The 21,810-nt window shown below is 31.1% G+C and overlaps 1 long non-coding RNA gene and 1 pseudogene across 14 annotated transcripts; both read right to left on the bottom strand.

Annotated features, from left to right (window-relative positions):
* Positions 1-10,663: 10,663 nt before the first annotated feature.
* Positions 10,664-19,555, bottom strand: LOC149881330 (uncharacterized). 13 transcript variants are annotated; one of them, XR_016446020.1, is made up of 4 exons: positions 18,475-19,555; positions 11,172-11,259; positions 10,991-11,092; positions 10,664-10,895 (listed from the first exon to the last, which is right to left on the bottom strand). It is a non-coding gene; the product is annotated as an uncharacterized LOC149881330 (long non-coding RNA). The 13 variants fall into 13 exon arrangements; XR_016446026.1 differs by having other exon boundaries at positions 10,991-11,050; XR_016446024.1 differs by having other exon boundaries at positions 11,200-11,259.
* Positions 13,631-17,715, bottom strand: LOC149881331 (uncharacterized; annotated as a pseudogene). Its single transcript, XR_016446013.1, has 2 exons — positions 16,475-17,715; positions 13,631-16,315 (listed from the first exon to the last, which is right to left on the bottom strand). The product of XR_016446013.1 is annotated as an uncharacterized LOC149881331 (transcript).
* Positions 19,556-21,810: the final 2,255 nt, after the last annotated feature.

The raw sequence follows: 21,810 nt of genomic DNA, 5'->3' as shown, positions 1-21,810 counted from the left end.
CATCCTCAGATATTAAACCTTTTAATAATTTCCTCAGATATTTAGCACCAAGTTTTGAAATTTCTTAGAAATTGGCCTATAAAAATCCAAACATCGATAACTCGAGAACGGTTTGACCGATTTTTGACAATCGATCCCTTGCTGAAAAGATATTAACAAGTACTTTTTAGAAAAATGTTTTTGAGGTCCCCAAAGAGTGCCAAAATGATTTTTTAAACTTTTGTCGATATTGAACGATTTCGGTATCAAATTTTAGTCGTTAAAAATTGCGTTTGAAGACCGCAAATGTCCTCTACATGCTGCCTAAAAATCTCTCTAGTTCATGAAGAGATTTCATGAAGAAATACATTATTTTGGTAGGCAAATTTTTAAATTTTCCAACTTATTTGTAGTTACTTCTAAGAAACTGCACAACCTAGACAACCATAATTGCGGCCATTTAATGGGTGCATGACCCGGAAAGTTTTAACCCCAGACTTAAATTTTTTGACATTTTTGAGATACTTTTAATTCAAAACAGAGTCGACACACTAAAAAAGACGTTTCTTTTTTAAATTGTAAATTTTTTTTTAAAACTTAGTTTCATAATACATAATTTTAAAGTACATAATATCATTTTAAACTTTTCATTCAAAATTTATTATATTTTAAAATTGATCGTCGTTGACTAAAAGATCCTCCATTACTTTCATTTCAGTATTAATAATAACTTAAGCGGTAGCAGCTGGGACATTATCTTCTGATTCACAAGCTACTAAACATCCTTTAACCGTCTCAGGCTTTTTAAAAGAATTTCTCATTTTTTTTGTAGCGAACCTCCTAATGAATTGAGCTGAGTTTAGGATCAGATGGTACCATTGTTCAATTAAAAACATTTTTCAAACTTTCTTCTCGGGTTATTTTTCTTGCGCGGAACTCCCTATACTGTCTATATAATTTGTTCCTGGATTTTGAAGCTTCCTCTCCAACATAACCAGAGGAACAGGAGAATGGCGTAATATTTCAGCGATGTGTGCAAGTACCTTATGCACGTTTGCTGGTATTTTATACCAAGGCAAGAGGTCTAAGTACAGTTCATAAGTGTTTCTACAATGCTCATTGAGTTTATCCTGGTCAATAATTGTTGACAGTTAGGTGTGATCAATATATCTTTAAACCTTACCATCAACTCTTCAGGAATTTCTAACACCTCACTCAATTTTTGAGTGAGGTCTAAGAAAAATACAGTTCGGCAAACATTACTACTATCAAATTCTTCCTTTTATTGTACTGTTGTTGTAAATGCATTTGAATCTTCCATATTTTAAGCTGCAACCGATATTAAATGTGCAAAAAACATTCAAAAAATCTCATACACACATGCAAAAGTGAAATTCCGAAACGCAGGGATTCTTTTTTTTGTAACCTTTTCCAAACTGTCTCTTGTCACTCATTTCGTTGGGAGAAGCACCACAAATTCAACAAAAGTGCACTGAGGACGTCACCTGTCATATAAAACAAAACTTTGCCATCAAGCGTTGCATTGCAACCAATATGTGAAGGCCACCAATCATTGACATAATGAAGTCAAAGTCAACTAAAACAAATTTTCTCTTTTGCACATCAATTTTCTATGGAACTAATTCTGCCATTTTCTTTGCTACATCTGCTTTTCTTATTAGAACGACTTTCTCAAATTCTTTAATAATTTCCAAAATGATTGGTCTGCAAAACCTCACACCTTGAGCCATAACTTTTTCCAAAAAATATTGCTACTGTTATCGTATGCTGCAAGTTGTAGTGGTGTTGTTATTGTAGCCATTAAGTCAAAATACTTAAAAAATTTTAATTGAACTGTGAATGACTAGAACTTCCATCTAGTTCCCAACTGCTAATCTAAATTTTCAAACTCCTCGTTTTCAGCATCCAAATATTCTACAATTTTTAAAATTTTCATCCCAATGATACGTTTTGAAATGTATAACATCAAACCTTGCAATTTTATTTTGACGTTTATTTCACTAACTTCGATGTCTTCTGTGGGTGGTATGCAACGATCCATCGCTTTTGCAGTGGTTAGCTAACTTGGAAAACGATAAGGATCCGCTTACTGAAACGCCTCATATTGATTTCTGGAAAAATTCGAACTGACAATAATTTCCAAAGCTTCTTCTGCTGGCATCTGTGTAGTTTTTTTTGACAGTCCGTAGAATAATTCTTTTAAGTTTTTTTTGTTTTCGATAACTTGTGCTAAAACTTTCACTAAACTAAAATCTCTTTCTTTAAAAGCTTTTCTGCGAACGTGCTACAAATCTTTTTCTATTGATTCATATTTAAAATCACTAAAATCTTCATCTTTTCTGACATTCCATCGCTTGTTGTCATTATGTAAGTACTTAAAATCAGCCCAGGTATTTTTAACATCAACACGGGTACTGGCTGCATTATAAGAACTGATATAGTGATAATTTATGGAAAAAAAGGTAGTAAATTTAATTTTTCAGGTACTTTGGAATTCTAATTGACTTGAAAGTTGTTTCATATACACAATAATAACATTGGCGGAAAAAGGCCGACGAAGGCGGATAAGATCGCTTGAGCTTTGATTAGAAACGCATTAAAGAAAGTATCTGCAAAAAATGGGCGATATTTTCGATAATTCCATTAAAGTTGAAATTTAATGATATGGGACTAAATTTTTGGAGGAATTAAATTTGAACTTCCAGTGAAGTTTCAAAATTTTAGAAACTTTTTTTGAAAAGTAGACTTAAAGTCCTTTCCAACTTAAAGTCTTTTCAAAATATATGTATGTTTAGGAAAAATGATTAAATCATATATTAAAATTCCACCTTAAAGATTGATCTTTTGTAAACCCTGAAATACGAATTTGACCAAAAGTTTGGACATTAACGCTTCGTATCTTTTATAACGGTCCAAGAAACTTTATATTTTGGATTTTTCTGTTTAAAATTGTTCTTAATCAAATGAAAATTTTAAATTAAAATTTAGAAGACATGATTTTTCTGATTTCCGTCCGCATAGTTTCCTATCGTGCAGAGAGGCCAAGGGTTTAACTTTATCCTAATGCAAGAACTATGCCTTTGCTTCATTTGAATTTGTACCTGAATTAAACTTTTTACTTACTTTGAATATTAGTGTTTATATACTGCCGTTTGAAAATCAGTTTTGAGAATTAAAAAATGAATTTATTTTAATTAAGAGTAGATATAAATAAGGTCCTTTATTTTCACGTAATTAACGCACGTGCAAAACACCTCCTGCAGCTGGTTTATTTGATATAAAAAATTTAATCGTTAATATGTTTATGATTGTTTGATCATCTTAGAAAGAAGAAACTTGTTACCAGAAATAATTTTTATAGTTTTTAGTTAAAAATTCATGAACTATATGAGATCTAGCACACAGTTTATCTTTGATCAGGGTGATCGGTGTATTCATCAAAGTCCTTTATATGTTGGTAACAACTTTATGGTTTTCAAAGAATCAAAAAAGTTATAAAAAAAGGTAGCATATTTTAGCTTTTGTTTAAGAAAAATCTTACCTTGTAACTCTAATAAAGGTTCTCTGCGCATGCGTAACTTTACCTGTAACCTCACTTAAAAGGTAACTAGATTTTTAACCTTGTCCTTGGAAATCTGCTTACGCAGAATGTTTACGACATGTTCGTTGTAAGAATATTAAATCTTTTATTGTTTGACCTTTTAATAGAAACTTGATAGCTCGAGGAATAATTATGACTGCAGAAACTCCCAAAGCATAATTGAGAAGCAGGTGTTTGTTTGATGCGGTGTTAAAGTAACCCCAAACCATATTTTATGCATTAGAAAATTATCTTGATTATGGAGTAACTCTGAAGCTGGTTCTGATCATCAACTTACATGATGATCAGAACCAGCTTCAGAATGCAGAAACCTCTTTTAATATGTCCACCGAAAAAAAATAGAGTAAGTTCCACTTGTTCGCGACAGTCCTCACGAGAAAATATTTTTCTCTCCAAGCAATCCGTTTCGTATCTTTTATAACGGTCCAAGAAACTTTAAGAAAGTTTTTTTTTTTCTTGTGTAAAATCCATTTCTTTCCTTCAAGAACTTGTTGAAATAAAAAACTATTTTGATCATGAGGCCAGTCCCACACTCTAAGTTCTTTTTTATTATTCATGAGGTTACAAAATCCTTCTTTGAACCTTTCAAACAACTGAACTCTTGGTGATTTGTTCGGACCACAAATAGCATTGGATGTTGCTTTTATAAAGAGTTCTGGAATATGATGTCTACATTCAAGTCGGAGTAGAGCACGACCAATTTGCTTCTCAATTAGAATTGCAGCTCCATTACATGCTCCACTGTTTGCAGATGTTGCATCATAGACAAGTGCAACGACAAATGCTTTTAACTGCCATTTATCAACTAGGCTCATCACTGAACAATATTGCGGTTGACCAGTCCTGTCAGCAGTTTAGGAGTGCCTTGCAATTTAGGAGGTGGCCCTGCATACACAGCACGTCGCTCTTCCTTTTTTCCATTAGCTTGCTTGAAAGTTTTTCCATCCCAATGAATTTCCAAATATTCAGGTGGAATCCAAGTTTCTTCAATTATGGAATCCAAGTTTCTTATCTATTACCTTATTTATTGATATAATGATGGGGGAGCCGGAGCTTGTTGGCAGCAGGGATAAGTTGATAAGTTGCGTCTATCTGTAGAGTCTTTTATCAAAAAGTGCCAGAGATCCCAGGGAACTTTCCTAATTGGCCATTTCATCTTTCACTGTAGTATTACAGGGATTCGTGCATGCGCATGGAAAATATTGTGATTTATGAGTTTTTTTGGACAAAACCGTATCTTTTAGGGAATCGATTTCTTCTTACTTTTCTTGGAAATTAGTATTTTTACTCACAAATACGTTAGTAATCATTTTTATAGTATGCGCAAGCTTACCCGGGGTGGGATAAGTTGGCAAACTTGTTTTTTTTTTAAGGCTCCAAAAAGGCCTTTGGATATTTTTTAAAAAATTAATATAACTTGAACAAGTTGCCGAATATCATACACTTCAAGACTGCACTTTAATCTTTTCAAAAAAATGTGCCGTTACGACTACTTATTGCTGTAAAACATGATAGAAGTAAGATATGAACTGAATTAATAAATGAAATAAGAAGTAAAATTATTGAAATCATAAGAACTGAACTGAAATTTATTTCATCAGAACTGATTCAAAACTAAAATAAGAATTATTTTTTAAGTAAAACCAAATTTAGAAATTAAATCAATTCTACAAGAACTGAATAAAAACGGAAATAGAAATAATATTTAGACCTTATATATCACTGGTGTTGTAAATAAAACTAAAAATTAAACTAACTTAACTAAAAAAACCGTAACTAAAATTAGTAGACTAACTTTATAGTGTAACTGAATTTAGTCGACTAAGAATTTAGTCTGTCTAAATTTAGTCGATTAAATTTTTAATTTGCGTAAAATATATTGCCACTGTTACCCAAAAAATAATTTTTAAAAAATCTAGTTATGCGTTAGTTGTGAAGTGGTTTGAGCGCCATGTTTTTAATCACATATTGCTGTAAATTACAATTTACATCTGCAGAGAATCAGCCTCAAGATTCAAATTTCGGATTTTTGGAGAAAGGTTTGCGACCTATAAACTTGGAATATTGTAATAGTAATAAAGTTGTGTCCAATTTTTCCCCCTTTATTATTACATCTTTTAACTTTTAATGAAAACTGGTTTAGATCAGGATTTTTTCAATTTTTCTAATTAAAGTAAATTATGAATTATAAAACACACGTAAAATCAAGTTACAAAAAAAAAAAAAAAAAAATGGTGCCATATTTTTGAAAGGTGTGTTAATTTCGAATTGATTTTACATTATACCTGCGATGATTTCTTGAGGTAATAATACGTAATTTATCACGTTCTGCACTCATAAAAACGAAGATATTTTCAGTAACAGCAATGAGATTGTAATAGTTAGGCAATCAATGTTTTTTATTAGTTCATATTTGTGCAATTGAATGTTTATCTTGTTCAACTCTCAATATTGTGTTTCTTTTAAAAATTGTTATTAAAATGTCTATAACTAATTATATATTCAATATAAAATATCAGCTGTTTTTGACGGAATTGTTCTGTTTACAAACCAATCTTTATTTAATTCAATAAAAGAAAATTTGAGGCAATACTAGGTACAAACAAAACGTTTTTAATACCTAATTGTCACAAATTATATTACGTATTTCAACTTTTATTTAAAAACAATAAATTTTAATAAATGTCTTTAAATTGATTTACTTGTCATAATTCAAATTATGTTCACGTAATTTCTCAACTCTACCAATTTTAAGGAATGTCTTAACTGACACCTCAAAGTAACGGTTTACCGCTATATACTTGATAAACTGTTATTCTCAACAATATGTTTAAACTTTCTTTAAGAAATTGTAATTTTAAATTATGTCAAATAACAACACGTTTTCTCCAATTGAACATTCCACTCCAATATCAGATTTAAAAAAAGGTTAGAAAAAAGAAAGATACAGATGAACAAAACCCTGAAAATCATAACGATAGCGAAACAAGTGCAAGTTATTGATCCGGTTAAAAAGAAATCGAAATTTTTACTCAGTCCATTGAAGAAGCAATTGAAACTACTTAAGAATATTCCTCAATTGATGAGGAAACATCAAAATGGATTTGCAATCAATGTAACAGACCTAAAAACTCTTCATGTAAAACATTTAAGTGTACTAGATTACCATCTTGAACATGATCACAAAATAATAACACTGAAAAAAAACGAACAATGAGTGGCAAGTCAAAAAAAAATAGCGATAAGATTGATAGAGCTCATTTAATTTTCATTATTGCCTGTTGCCTTCCATTTATATTGGTAGAAAGTAATGCATTTAAAGAATTTGTTTCTTGTTTAAATTCAAAGTATAAAGTGCCTTACCGAAACAAGTTAAGATCTCTTTTAACTGATTTATATCGAGAAAAAGTTGAACTTTTTCAAAATTATTACCAAGTAATAGTTTATCTATTACTACTAACGGATGGACTTCCTGCTAAAACTATAGTTACATATCTGCAACTGCACATTTCATTTCTGGCAAAACAAATTTCATCAGTTTTTGTTTCGGCTAAGCGTAACTTAATGGCCGCCATGATGCAGATAACAAGTAAGTGTTTTACTATCTGGCGATACGTATGCAACGTGTTCTTTATTCATTCCAAATATAAAGTACCTTGAGAAGCAGCTAAATAAGAATGAAAATGAAGCTCCTCCTCTCACACTTTCCTAATTTCTTGTCTAGATTGGGGGATGAACTTTTTAACTTCGTAATCAATAGAAAATAAAAACGAAGTAATCAAAGGTAAAAAAATGAAGGAAATTAACTTACGTACTGTGTTAGCTTTTCGAGAAATGGGGCAAGGATACACATCAACTAATACTTTTTGTCGTTTAATGAATATGTCTCCTGGAATGAGTAAACGTGGTTTACATAACAATAATGACAAACTTCATCTTGCTAAGATTAAAACCTCTAGAGAGAGTACAAAAAAAGCCTCAGAGGACATATGTAGGGAAGAACTTGGTGAAAGTTTTGATGAATCATCAATTATCAATGTTGCTGTTAGTTTAGATTGTTCATGGCAGCGCAGAGGATACTCCTCAATGAATGGTATAGTCACAGCAATATCTCATGGAAAGTGTTTTGATGCTGCTGTCCAGTCAAAAAGTTGTTACCCCTGCAAGATATGGTCAAGAAGAAAAGGTACTCCGGCTTATGAGAACTGGAAGATCACACATAACTGCAAGATCAATCATAAGAGTAGCTCAGGAAATATGGAATCTGTAGGCGTTGTACAAATATTCAAGCAATTTGTCAAGGAACTTAAACTCAAGTACCTAACGTACATTTGAGATGGAGATACCAAGTCTTATATGCAAGTATGTGATGCAAATCCATACCCAGGAAAAATTATTGAGAAAGCAGAATGCATTGGACATGTTCAAAAGAGAGTTGGGACAAGACTACGAATGTTGCGAGATTGTTACAAAGTTATACATTATCAAATGGAAAATACATCAGTGGGAAAGGAAGATGAACTGATAAATGGATAAATTCTCTTCAAAACTATTATAGATTATAATATTATAAGATTATGCGCCAAGATATTGATCGTCTATATGGGATGAAAAAGACTGTTGCCGCAGTACTTTTTTACTGCTCACAATCTGACAACTTAAAGCAACAACACCAGTTTTACCCTAAAGGTTCAAGTTCATGGTGTAAATGTCATTCTGACCAAAAAAATTACAAATCAAAGTGTATCCCAAAAGCTATAATTGAGCTCATTAAAACAATTTTTTCTTAAAAAGATCATGGCAGTGATAAATTGCTCAAGAAATGTTTACATGGCCAAATTAAAAATGTAAATGAATCACTAAATGGGATGGTTTGGGCTCGCGCACCTAAAAGGGTACATGTGGAAAGAACAGTTGTTGAGATTGTTTTGGCCTCTGCAATAATTAGCTTCAATAATGGTGTTCAGAGTTTACTACTAGTGTTTAAAAAATGTAATGTTGTGCCTAGATATTTTACTACTAAAAGTTCTCTAAATGTAGATTATGTACGTTTTAAACAGAATAAGATAAAAAGTACAGGTGCCACAAAAAACAGGAGGAAAAAGCTAAGAGCTATTAAAAAAGGCTTTATTGACCAACATAATGAAGCAGAAAGTGTTACATACAACAATGGTGGTTTTGTAGGTTTTATTGTGTAAAAAACATTATTATTTTTTTAAATTGCGTTTTTCAAAAGATTTACTTTTTGTCTATCTTTTAGTTTTTTTTAACAAAGATAACTTTTTAACCACTCATTAGAATTTATTCAAATTTTCAGCAATTATTCTTGAGTGTATTTGTGATGTGGTAAACCAAAGAAAATTAATTTTTTTATATTAAAGTACAAAAATTTGAATTTTAGCAAGCTGAATCTATACTTTTTCTTTTTCTTGATAGAATTTAATGATTTTAGAGTTATTATTTGAACATACAGTATTGGACAAAACATTTGCAACCAAATAATGCTAATTTAGTTTCTTTATATAAAAGTGCTGCATTTTTTCAATTTAGAGAAATAACTGTTTAGAGACAAAGTTCTTAAAGTTTTATTCATCACAAAGTTCATTATTTGTACACGAAAATTAATAAATTAATCAAAAGTATTAAAAAAAAGTTGATTTCCTTTTGGACAAAACAAGTGCAACTCGACAAAATGTTGACCAAGCTGTATTTCGCTATCAATATTTCGTGGCGAATCCTTTGTTGTCGATCACAGCCTAGCATCTTCGAGGCATAGATTCGATCAGGTGATCAATGAAACTTTGTGGAAACGCTGCCCAGGCCATTTGGATTTGTTCAAACAGTTGATCCTTATTACGAACACCTTCACGATTAATTCTGCGGTTGACGATCTTCCACAGGTTCTCGATAGGGTTGAGATACGGAGATTGAGGCGGCCAATCCATCACCAATAGGTGGTTGTCTTGAAACCACTGCTTGACTACTTTTGCAGTGTGTTTCGGATCGTTGTCTTGCTGAAAAACCCATTTTATTGGCATATTCCATTCAGCATGAGGTAACATAACATCTTTCAGGATATTTTTATACATGAAACGGTCCATTATTCCATCGTTTCGATGTATTGGACCTAGACCGTTAGCAGAAAAACACCCCCAGACCATTACATTACCTCCACCATGCTTCACGGTCTTATGGCAGTAACGTAAATCGAGGCGTTTTCCGGCCGGTCGACGTACACAAATGCCATCGCTCCCAATGATGTTGAACTTCGATTCTACACTGAACAGGATAGTTCGCCATATCTGCACATTCCAGTCAATATGAGATGTAGCAAACAGGAGTCTTTTCTTCTGGTTTTTTAGTGAAATCAGCGGTTTCTTTGCAGGGCGTCGAGAAAACAATCCGGCTTCAACAGCATGTCGTCTGATTGTTCGGTCCGATACAGGCAGCTCTAATTGCTTTTGTATCTCGACTAATGATATCCAGGGATCCTTCTTGACGCATCTGACGATCATAGAATCCTCTCTAGAAGTGGTGGAACGCGGTCTTCCACCTTTGTTATCTGCTGCCAACTTCCCCGTAGAACGATATTTGGAACATAGTCTTGGTACGGTCCATTTTTTCACGCGATATTTATCACAAATACTTTTTTGTGACATTCCACTTACGTAATCGTCAATAATTTTCTTTCTTAGTTCCAATCCAAGACTGGATGGTTGTTCTGGATGCTTCTGAATGTTTCTGGATATTTCTGAATGCTACTAAATGCTTCCAGATGTTTCTTCTGGAAACTTCTGGAAGGTTCCCAGACAGCCTCCCGTTAGAGGCCCAATGCTGGCCCAGTTCCGCTTGCCACAGCGGCGCGATGCCGGCAACTGATCACGGCCCAATGTCAAAACGGCCAATGGCCCAGCATCGCTAGCCAGCACTGGCCCGGGATCATTTTTCAGCATTCGTCCGTGATCGTATGCCAGCACTGACCCGTTACTTTTAACCAATATACATTCACTAACGCACTATTATTAGCCATTTCTAATGTGATATCGCACAAAAAGCAAATACAAAAGTAAATATTTTTTGATATTTATTCCAGTTCAAATTGACAAAAATAATTTTAAATAGTACAGATATTATTGATAGTTTGAAATAGTGCTATTTATCAAACGGGTTTTTTCGTTCTTCTCAAGCCTTTCGTCCACCATTTCGATCTCCTGAAAGCTGAAAATACTCTTCAGCCAACGCTCAAACTCTTCGCTTGATGCTCCCGAGTTTAAATGATTTAGTTTTACAGCACCTAAATACAAACTTTAACTTGACAAAATTATAAATATAACAATTGAACACATACAAATAAATATATATTAAATAAAAATAAAGATTTCTTCTTACCCAATAAAATCTTTTTCTTCTTCAAGTTTTCCACTGAAATAACCAGCTCTTTTTTAACAGCTGTAAAAATCAGGATCTCTTAGAAAATTCATTCTTAAAATTCTAGTAAAATAAAAATAAACATTTACAAAAATAACTTAAAATAACTGAAAGTATAAATTCTAAGCATATTACTACTAACCAGTGCAATGAAGTGTTTCTTCACTCACTTTGGCAAGAATCCGTCTGACAGATGAACATCGATTGAATGTCAATGAAGACCCTGAAAACTAAAATTAAGAAGAAAAAATTAATGAAACTGCTTATTTTAACAATAGGTTAATGTGCATTTTATTGCATATACATACATATATATACACATATAGTTATAGTGGATTCCAAAAATGAGGAGAGTGACCATTGACAAAAAAATTTAATGAATATAATACAAGTATCAATAAATTACAACCTTAAAAGTTATAAATTACAACCTTTAACTTAAATTCATGACTACATTGTAGTGTACATATATATACTAAAAATACCAAAGTATCTCAAAAATCTAATGCAAATAAAATATGAAATCAAAAACAATTCATTAAACATTTATGGGAATCATTTCTATGCCAATTACATTTACCAAATGTAATTTCTCCATTCAGCAGCTATTGAATGCATAAATATAGACAATGTTGTTATAAAACTGTTATTGTAAGAAAGAAAATTACTTAAGACACAAGTAAAATTAACCTAAATAAGTTAAATATTTCAATTACTACTTCATATAAAACTATGTATGAAATAAGCATATTGATTTTGTCAGTAATAATGTAAGAAAATAGACTTAGTACAGATTTCAACAAATTAAATTATAACAAGTGAAGTAAGGGTGAAACAACAAAACTATCATCAACTTGTTGAATACACACTTGAGAATTCTGTCATCTAAAATTGCAATGTGTTTAACTTTATCTAAGTGTGATACTAAATGTGATTCTTAACAGACTTGAATCACACAGGTTTTTTAAAATTAAAACCTTGCAAAAGACACAAAACTGGCCAAAATGATATTTTGCTACTTTTAAACACCACCACCAAAAATAATCCCCACCTGCTTGATATGCAACTATAAAATTGTGTTGAGTTTTTTAAATAGGCAAATCAGGATGAAACAGACAGAGAATACACATTAAAGATGACAAAGCAGTCAGATTAACACTAAACTGAACAGCCCAATCAGCTAATAGGGTAGCCAAATCTGATGAGAATATTTCATCATCATTATTATAACTAAAATTTAAGTATGACCAAGTTCAGTTTCAACATTAAGATTGTTATCTGAAAATATATTAACAACAGTTTCAAAAACTGAATCATTATTATCTACAACTTTTTCACTTATAGCAGGAAAATTGTCTTTTCTAGATATGTATGAGGGGGTAACAGTTATCTCACCAAATGAGTTTTGTAGATTAAATATTTCACAACTGATATCTTCATTAAATATTTGTTTCAAGCTTTTTAAAATAACTCTAACTATATATGTAACAGAACAATACATTATCCCGAAGTTAAGATGGAAAAATATATAAAGATTTAATTTGGATGGTTCACTCTTATATTGAATTGCTAAAATGAGAAAAGTAACAACTGACAAAGTCCTTTCATGATTATAATGTAAATGATAATAGATTACAACCAAGGTCACTTAAAATGAGTTTAAAACTAACTTAAATTAAATAAGATTAATTTAATGACAAGTAATAATAAAGGAGCATATAATAATAAAAACAAAGATAAATTAATAACAGCAAAAACAACAACAAAAATAAACATAATAACAATATATTATATATTGTTATTATATATATATATATATATATATATATATATATATATATATATATATATATATATATATATATATATATATATATATATATATATTTAATATATGAACTTCAATAAATATGAATTCTCTCAATACTAATTTTTTATTTTATCTAAGAAATTTTCGCTAGATTATTGATACTAGCATCTTCAGCTTTAATTACAAATTATTTATTAAATTAAATTACAAACAAACATTAATGTCACAAAGTGACATTAGGGTAATTCCATGTCAATTGAGCCAGAAAATTTCAAAAATGTCACCATACATCTCAGATTTTGCTGATTTTTATACAGTTGAGAGTACTTAGTAAAACAAGAAGTTCTTGAAAATTTTAGCTTCTAGCTCCAAGAGGATCCTGAAATATGATCATTTTACTTTCAAATGATCTTGGCCAGGCCCCTCTTGTCCTCTCAAAATTGAGACCTTTGTTTAAAGGTTCCAAGTCACATAGCTTTAAAAATATTTGATGTTTTGACTTAAAAATTTGTACCTGGCTATTTTCAGGGTTGAGGAATCCAATGAAATACTCAATATTATAAAAATATATTTTTAAGTACCTGTAATTATCAATTTAAATAAATTTAGGCAATTTTTTATATACCTGATTTTGATGCTCAAGAAACCCGCGTGGCCTTGATGATATCAAAAAAAAAAATTTTACACATTATTCTAAATTTTATGATCTTTCAGAAAACATAAGAATTTTGATCTGCAAGTATATGGATTTCCATATATGGATAACGGGGCACAGGCCCCACCTTTTTGTAGCGGAATCTTGCAATACATGTTCCACTACCTTTCAGACTAGCTAGAGCTATCAAAATTTCTGTATTTTTATAGTGTCAATAAACTAGCATTTTAAAATTAAAAAAGGGCCCAAGGCACTAGGGGAGGGAGCTGGGGGCATGTGCCCCACTTTTTTGAGCAGAATCTTGAGATGGATTTTTCACTATCTTCCAGACAAGCTGCAGCTCTGAAACTTTCAGCATTTGTGTAGTCCTGATGAACATGCGTTAAAATTGTTTCAGGTCAGACGACCAGATGGTCCATGGGGCTGGGGCACCTGGGACCATGCCCCACTTTTTTTCTCAAAAAAATTTTTTTTTTTTTAAACACATAAATGTGTCTTAAATTTAAGATTTAAAAAATTTTTATTGCTTTATACTTGTTTCATTTTACTTCATTATTTACAAAATAAAATACAAAAAAAAGAAAGTCAAGATAATGTTAAGATTAGCTTAGATGCATCGACGGTCAAAGTATAAAAACGTCCATTTGTTGTTACAGGTGCATCAATTATACAAGTTATGTTGGTAATTGGCACCCAACACTCATCTACTCTAGATGGCCAGAAAAGTTTATTAAAAGGACCATGCGGGTGCATAAATGTTACCATAACATCTTGCTCTATATTATCAATTTCATTGATCATACCAATCCAATCAAACGCATCATATTTAGACATAATGAATTCACCCAAATTTCAAGGCATCAATGTTAATTTGCTGATCATTTTGAGAAATTTGAATACCAGAAAAAGAAAAAATGCCTGTTATATGAACATCTTCACTTGTTTGTTTAAAGCTAATAGTATCTACAGACTCTGGTTTAAATTGACGATAGCTCCTAGTTCCAGGAATTGTTCTACTTAGCTCAAAACGTGTTTTCAAAGTGGTGCGCAATTCTGTCAGTCTTTCTTTTTCAATCTTGAAAAAAATAATCCCTTTAATATTGTAAGTACAGTAGTCAAACATTTTGTTACAATTCAATATCTGGTCATTTATGGGCCTTTGTAGACTTGCATTTGTAGTTAATCATTTTACAGTGCCACCAATACCATCACATGGTGACTTACCATGACTTGTAGCAAAAAATGTCCACTCTGCATCAATGTCAAAATCATTTTTATGGAGACAGATATTGGAAAGGTTTTTGTGATTTTTATACTGTGCAGCACAACCATCAGAAAAATAAAGAATCTTTGAAATTTTAGGATGATATTCTTTTAAATAGTTAACTATTTGTGTTTGAACTTCATACACAAAACCAGTGTCATGCTCATTATCTTCTGACATGAAGCAAAACGATTTTTCTTCAAGTTGGTCATTTTCGTTTAATAAATAGAGGGCAACGACTTTTGCACCAATGGTAACTTTGGATTTCATCTTGAATCACAAAAGTGAAGTTTTCTGCAAAGTCACCTAAGACAATACAGCAGTCTTTTGCTAAATTTTCCTTTTGTTGCTTTAGGTATCTTGCTTGACATTTTGCAATTTAGGAATGAGCTGTTAACTTGTTTATTGCTTCTGATAACATCAATTTGTATTCTTCCATTGTTGTTGTCTGATAGATCAATGTTGTTCTGTCTGTTTTCTGCCACTGATTGAATGACACCTCCTCGTCATTGTCAATTAGTTGTGCATCCAGAAACTTCTTTAAAGAAACTATACCTGGACAGTTCGGACATCGATGAACCATGCACTCGTTACTTGTCACATTACAAACAACTTTTGTCATCAGATCTTTGTAAGTACATTTTATTTGTATAGCATTGGTCAAGAGTATTGCATTTTGATGGAGGGTACATACACAAACAGAATGAGTGCCTGATGCTCCAACAGTTATACACCATTTTGGTCTTAAACTGCAAAACTTAGAAAATCCAATAACTTCTTGAGGATATTTAGTTTTAAAAGAAACATAAAGTTCTTTAAGATTACATAAAATAAGGCGCTTTTGCATGTGTTGTTTTCTACCAATACTTACGTAATCTTTTTTACCAGGCATTTGTCTAGTAAACTCATCATCATGGTATACATTGTTGACTCTATTTAATGTTATTTCTGAAAATATTTTTCCTTTCTTAGTGCCTGGAACTGAAAAAATCCCACTTATTTTCTTTAGTTTGCGTGCTTCTTTAATTTGGTATATAGTGACGTTGAAATATCTTGCAGCAAAATTTCTTGACCAAGACTCGGCTGTAAATATTAACAACTGAATTTTAGTTTTTTGGTCAGAAACAATTAACTTTTCTTTTATTTCTGCTGTTAGTTTGTCTAGATCATCGCATTTACTTTTGTCAATAATTTTCGTATGAGGAATTTTATGTTTCAGTTCTTCTTCCCTAATATTATATACTTTTGAAATATGCTCTTCATACTTTGACATTGTTTTTATAACTTTTCTTTTGGCAACAGATAACCGTTGATGCTTTGGAATGCCATGAAGTTTTATGGGGGATACACCTATTGCTTCCAAACTAACATTTAATGCCTCTCATGACTTTTCAGAAGTACCACATGAAATAGATTCTTCAAGTTCACAATTATCTTGTTCATGAAATTTACTGATTATAGCATCAAAGCAGCTCCAACAAAGTTGATATCCAGGCATAACATTTGGAAAATTAGTTCTCAATTTTTTTGCCATGTCTAATGTTATTACATGACTCCCTGAAATGAAAAGAACAATTTGATTTTAGTAATTACCTATCAATATGAAAATTATTTGTACTTATTTCAATATATAATGCATAACCAGAATTTAATATCATTTTTTAATTTCATTATTCAAAAAAGATTTTACAATAATTTTTTATCAACAATATTTACCTTTGATTGCTTTTCTTTTTGATTTATGCTTGTCCAATAAATTATAACATTTTGTGTGCTTCTTTTCAAAGTGTGTACCAAAAATTTTTGCATGATGAAGGCAAATTGTTAAAATTTTATCATCTGTTATTCCAGATCTCCAAATAAATTCTTCTCTGGCATCTTCTCTATAGCAATCAAATTTCTTTAAATCAATCTTTCTACAATAACTTAGTTTATGACAAGTATCATTTAACTTTTTTCCAAAATCACATGAATCCATTCTTACTGTAACACTAAAAACAATCTGAGATTAATTTAAAATGAGAAACCAATAGTAATTAATTTAATGAAAGCAACTTAAGCAATCACCATGGTAATAAAAAACTAAACAGTGATTGATTTCTTTTATCTTACTTTGATAAAAAGAAAGTTTCCTTTTCACAAAGTTTAATTATACTCAATTTGTTAATGTTAAAAATGTTAATGATGACTTTTAATAGGTAACAAACTTCTTCTATAAAAGTGTAATGACAGGATGTTTTTTGCTTCTGTTAACAACTTGCTGTTACCATTTTAGAATTAGCAAAATATATTATTCTTTTTTAATTTAAATTTTAAATTATACAAAATAAAATTCTGTTAAAATCATTACTTTAGACTGTTTTTAATCTTATACATGCAAATCAAAATTCTTATAAACATTAAGTTTCTTAAAACATTTTAAGAAAGATTATTGAACATAGAATGATCAAAACCAAATGGGACAAATATAAATCACAAAAATTTGGGAAGCAATGTTATCAAAGAAATGTTTAAAAATGAAAATCTAAGAAAAAAATTTGAAGGCTAGTTTTAAAGTTATCTTAAATAAGTTTTAAAAAAAAAAAAATTTTTTTGAGAAAAAAAGTGGGGCATGGTCCCAGGTGCCCCAGCCCCATGGACCATCTGGTCGTCTGACCTGAAACAATTTTAACGCATGTTCATCAGGACTACACAAATGCTGAAAGTTTCAGAGCTGCAGCTTGTCTGGAAGATAGTGAAAAATCCATCTCAAGATTCTGCTCAAAAAAGTGGGGCACATGCCCCCAGCTCCCTCCCCTAGTGCCTTGGGCCCTTTTTTAATTTTAAAATGCTAGTTTATTGACACTATAAAAATACAGAAATTTTGATAGCTCTAGCTAGTCTGAAAGGTAGTGGAACATGTATTGCAAGATTCCGCTACAAAAAGGTGGGGCCTGTGCCCCGTTATCCATATATGGAAATCCATATACTTGCAGATCAAAATTCTTATGTTTTCTGAAAGATCATAAAATTTAGAATAATGTGTAAAATTTTTTTTTTTGATATCATCAAGGCCACGCGGGTTTCTTGAGCATCAAAATCAGGTATATAAAAAATTGCCTAAATTTATTTAAATTGATAATTACAGGTACTTAAAAATATATTTTTATAATATTGAGTATTTCATTGGATTCCTCAACCCTGAAAATAGCCAGGTACAAATTTTTAAGTCAAAACATCAAATATTTTTAAAGCTATGTGACTTGGAACCTTTAAACAAAGGTCTCAATTTTGAGAGGACAAGAGGGGCCTGGCCAAGATCATTTGAAAGTAAAATGATCATATTTCAGGATCCTCTTGGAGCTAGAAGCTAAAATTTTCAAGAACTTCTTGTTTTACTAAGTACTCTCAACTGTATAAAAATCAGCAAAATCTGAGATGTATGGTGACATGGCCTGACTCAATTGACATGGAATTACCCATTACCATTAATATCTAGTATAATTTTTTATTTTATCTAATAAATTTTCGCTAGTATCAATAATCTAGCGAAAATTTATTAGATAAAATAAAAAATTAGTATTGAGAGAATTCGTATTTATTGAAGTTCATATATTAAATTTATTCAACTCTCATACAAGATGTCGTCATTTAAAATATATATATATATTCACACACACAAACATATATATAAATAATATGAAAAAGGTGTTAATTAAAAAACTTCATTATCTTACAGTTATTGTGATTAAAACTTTATCTTCTAACCTTTAAATAGCCTTTTCTTTAACCATTTCTGTTTTATTGTTAAATCAATATCTTGCATGAATATTATTCAAACTGTTTAATATAAAAACATAGCTAACCTTTATACAAAATAACTGTAATGATGTGTGCTAACATAAGTGAAATTTACATTATTTACATCATACGACATCTAAACTTTTTACAGTAGTATTTACTACTGCAAGAGTTAGGATGTAGCAATTGCAATTCTAATTACAACATAATTATACGTTTTAAAAAAAAAGCAACATTTTTTTTAATAGCAAACGTACATTTGCTATTATTATTACAATACGTTTTGTAATAATAACATAATAAAAAAACAACAGCAAAAGCAAGAAATTTGCGAAATATATCTTGTAAGCATTTGTCTTCGCGTCTATAAAATCATAATGGATGACGCAGAAAATATTCAAAATAATGGCGGTTATGGCAAAACGACATTCGGCCAAAACTCTGTAGCCGCCACAATCGGGCCATTGTTGGCCCAATATCAAATGCCATCGCAATGGCGTACGACTACTCGCCAGAAGCATGCCAGACTCGGGCCAGTACTGGCCCGTTACTAATCTTGTCGTCACGGCGTGCGATGATTCGCCGGAATTCTGGCCCAGTGTCGTAGGCTGTCTGGGTTCTGAATGCTTCTGGAAACTTCTGGTTACTTCCTTTAACTATTAAAAAACTTCCGTGACGTTGACACGGACCAGACTTAAGAAAATGAAACAAACCAAAAAAGTTGCACTTGTTTTGTCCGCTGCAAAATAGCACTTGTCTACGAAATTCTGCCTGTGTGCTGTCACCTGTCAGCTGATTGCTCATGTCATGGCATGCTATGACTCCAGACTCCTGAACGGTTTGCTGTGGTAGTATAGTTCGTTTCGTTTTTAAGACGTAAAATTAGGAACACTTTTTAGCATTGTTCGATGTCGGTTGCAAATGTTTTGTCCAATACTGTATATAAAACTACTTATAAAGTTTGGTTTGTAAAACATGAATTTGTAAATGTGTACATGTCATTTATATTTTAGCTAATCTAAAAATATAAATGACATGTACACATTTACAAAATACTATAAATATGTATTTTAAGATGTATGGTTATTAAAAATAAGTCTTTAACGCTAATATAGTTTTACTGAGACAATTTAAAATAAAATGCATATTATGTTTTTACCACATCATTTAATATGTAGAAATCATTAATAAAGACGATGCGGACATCTGCAGATAATAAATCAAATTTATATTGATAATAAACATATTGGACAATGTATTTCATGTCTCAAATTACTAAACCATCTTGGACCGCAAAAGTAATCGATTTTATAAGTGAAGTTTTAACTAAAAAAGTACTTTAAATACGCCATCATCTGAAATCAATTTATTTGACTTACGTGCAAAATAGTGTTGCAATAGCTCATTTGAAAATACTTAGTTTTTCAAACAATGCAATGAAAAGAGAGGATTTAAAATTATTAATTATTTTGTAATTAGTTACACAAAAAAGTATTAAATTTGAAATGTTGTTTTGAAAAAAAAAAAAGATTTGAATTAAAAGCTTTTTTATCAACAGCTTAAAATGCAAACAGCATGATAATTATACAAAAATATATGCATTATATAAAAGCTGGATGTTTAAGCTGTAAAATGGTATATAATAATACCTTTTTTGAGAACAATTTTTTTATACTTTTGTCCACCATCTGATCCACTGTGTACTACCACAATGAACCAAAAATTTTATTAGGTTTTTTAAGTTTAAAAAACTTGTTTTTTTATTTAGCGTGGGATCATGCTAATTTCCTAATTGATTTAACATTGGTGATTTAGTTGATTATGAGTAAATCAGTTTTCAATTTCAAAAATTGTGTTAATTTTAATTGAAATCACATGATAATTGATTCAAGTTACTATTCTCAAATCAATCTTTAAGCGAACTTTAGTTTATAAAACCTTTTCACATGTTCTTCTTTTACTTAAATCCGCGTTGCATACTGATTTTTTGAATGTCTTATATCCCAAAAGTTTGTACAAAAACTTTTTCTATCTATCTATCTATCTATCTATCTATCTATCTATCTATCTATCTATCTATCTATCTATCTATCTATCTATCTATAAGACTGTCCTGATATATCTTTTTTCTGTTCTCATTCACTTCTCTCGCAAGCTCATCCCAATTGTTCGGATCTTGTATTTTGAAAAAAGACATTTTTTATAACACTGGAAAAAAAAATTTCAAACATGATGAAATTGAATTTATAATATCTATTGAAAAGTATCAATTTTCTTAGATTCGCTTGCGAATCCCTGGAGACTTTTTAAACATGTTGTTGCATTTATCGCATCCTCTCTTCCTTTATTGATCAACGACTCTTTTGTGATTTCATCCATGTTGCTTTTTGTGTTTGCCCTTATATCATCCATCAAGGATTTAAATTTTTGAAGCTCGCCAAGAATCAGCTCGTACTCACTGTCGCTTATTTTTCCATCCATCAACGCTTTTGAAATGAAGTTGCTTATGGTGTTCAATTTAGACTCTGAAAGAACCTTCACCTTCTTGTGCTTCTCCGCTTTTAATGCTAGCTTTTTGTTGACTCTACCTCCAACAACAAACAAAAACCCTGCGCCGAAAGCAACACCCTCGCACGTAATCGCCGCTGGAGTGGCAATAATGGTGGTTAAAAGTACAATTCCAACAGTCCCAAGAGCGATGGAAAATTCCTGCATCGAGTTCCACATTCGAGATGATTCTGAAAGCGCGATGGTACTTTTTGCTTGAAGTCATTCTCTTTGCCTTTTTTTTTTAATATTTTTTTGTATCTCGCTTATTTTTTGAAAGCGGTAGTTATGCCCTTCATCTGCTGGAGCTGTTGGAAGAGTCGGATACAGTCCTCCACATGAATTATGTTTTTCATTAGATAAATAGCAATTAACATCACATTTATATTTCATTTCATTAAGTAAAAAATGAATTTAAAAAAATTTATTTTTTAAACGAAATTCACAAAGCATAGAAACTTTCTCCTTTTTTAATCATCACGTCTGACTTGCTGTTATTGTGATTTTCTATGATGAAATTATTCACCGGCTCTGAAATCAACATGTTGTGATTGAAATAATCCAGTTTTGATTTTAAACTCTCCCTCAAATTCACCGAGGCTATTCCGCTTTCAATTCCAAACATAAAAGTTATTTTCTGAGGAGGCAATTCAGTTTAATGTCACTTTGCGCAAATATTTCGTATCTGAAACCCACTTTCACGGGAGGGTGCTCTAAATGCTTAT

Source organism: Hydra viridissima, unplaced genomic scaffold (genome assembly GCF_058129835.1).
Source record: "Hydra viridissima isolate aposymbiotic clone 2 unplaced genomic scaffold, HvirCarnegie_v1 scaffold_12, whole genome shotgun sequence".
Classification (NCBI taxonomy): domain Eukaryota; kingdom Metazoa; phylum Cnidaria; class Hydrozoa; order Anthoathecata; family Hydridae; genus Hydra; species Hydra viridissima.
This window is presented reverse-complemented; position numbering and strand designations above follow the sequence as displayed.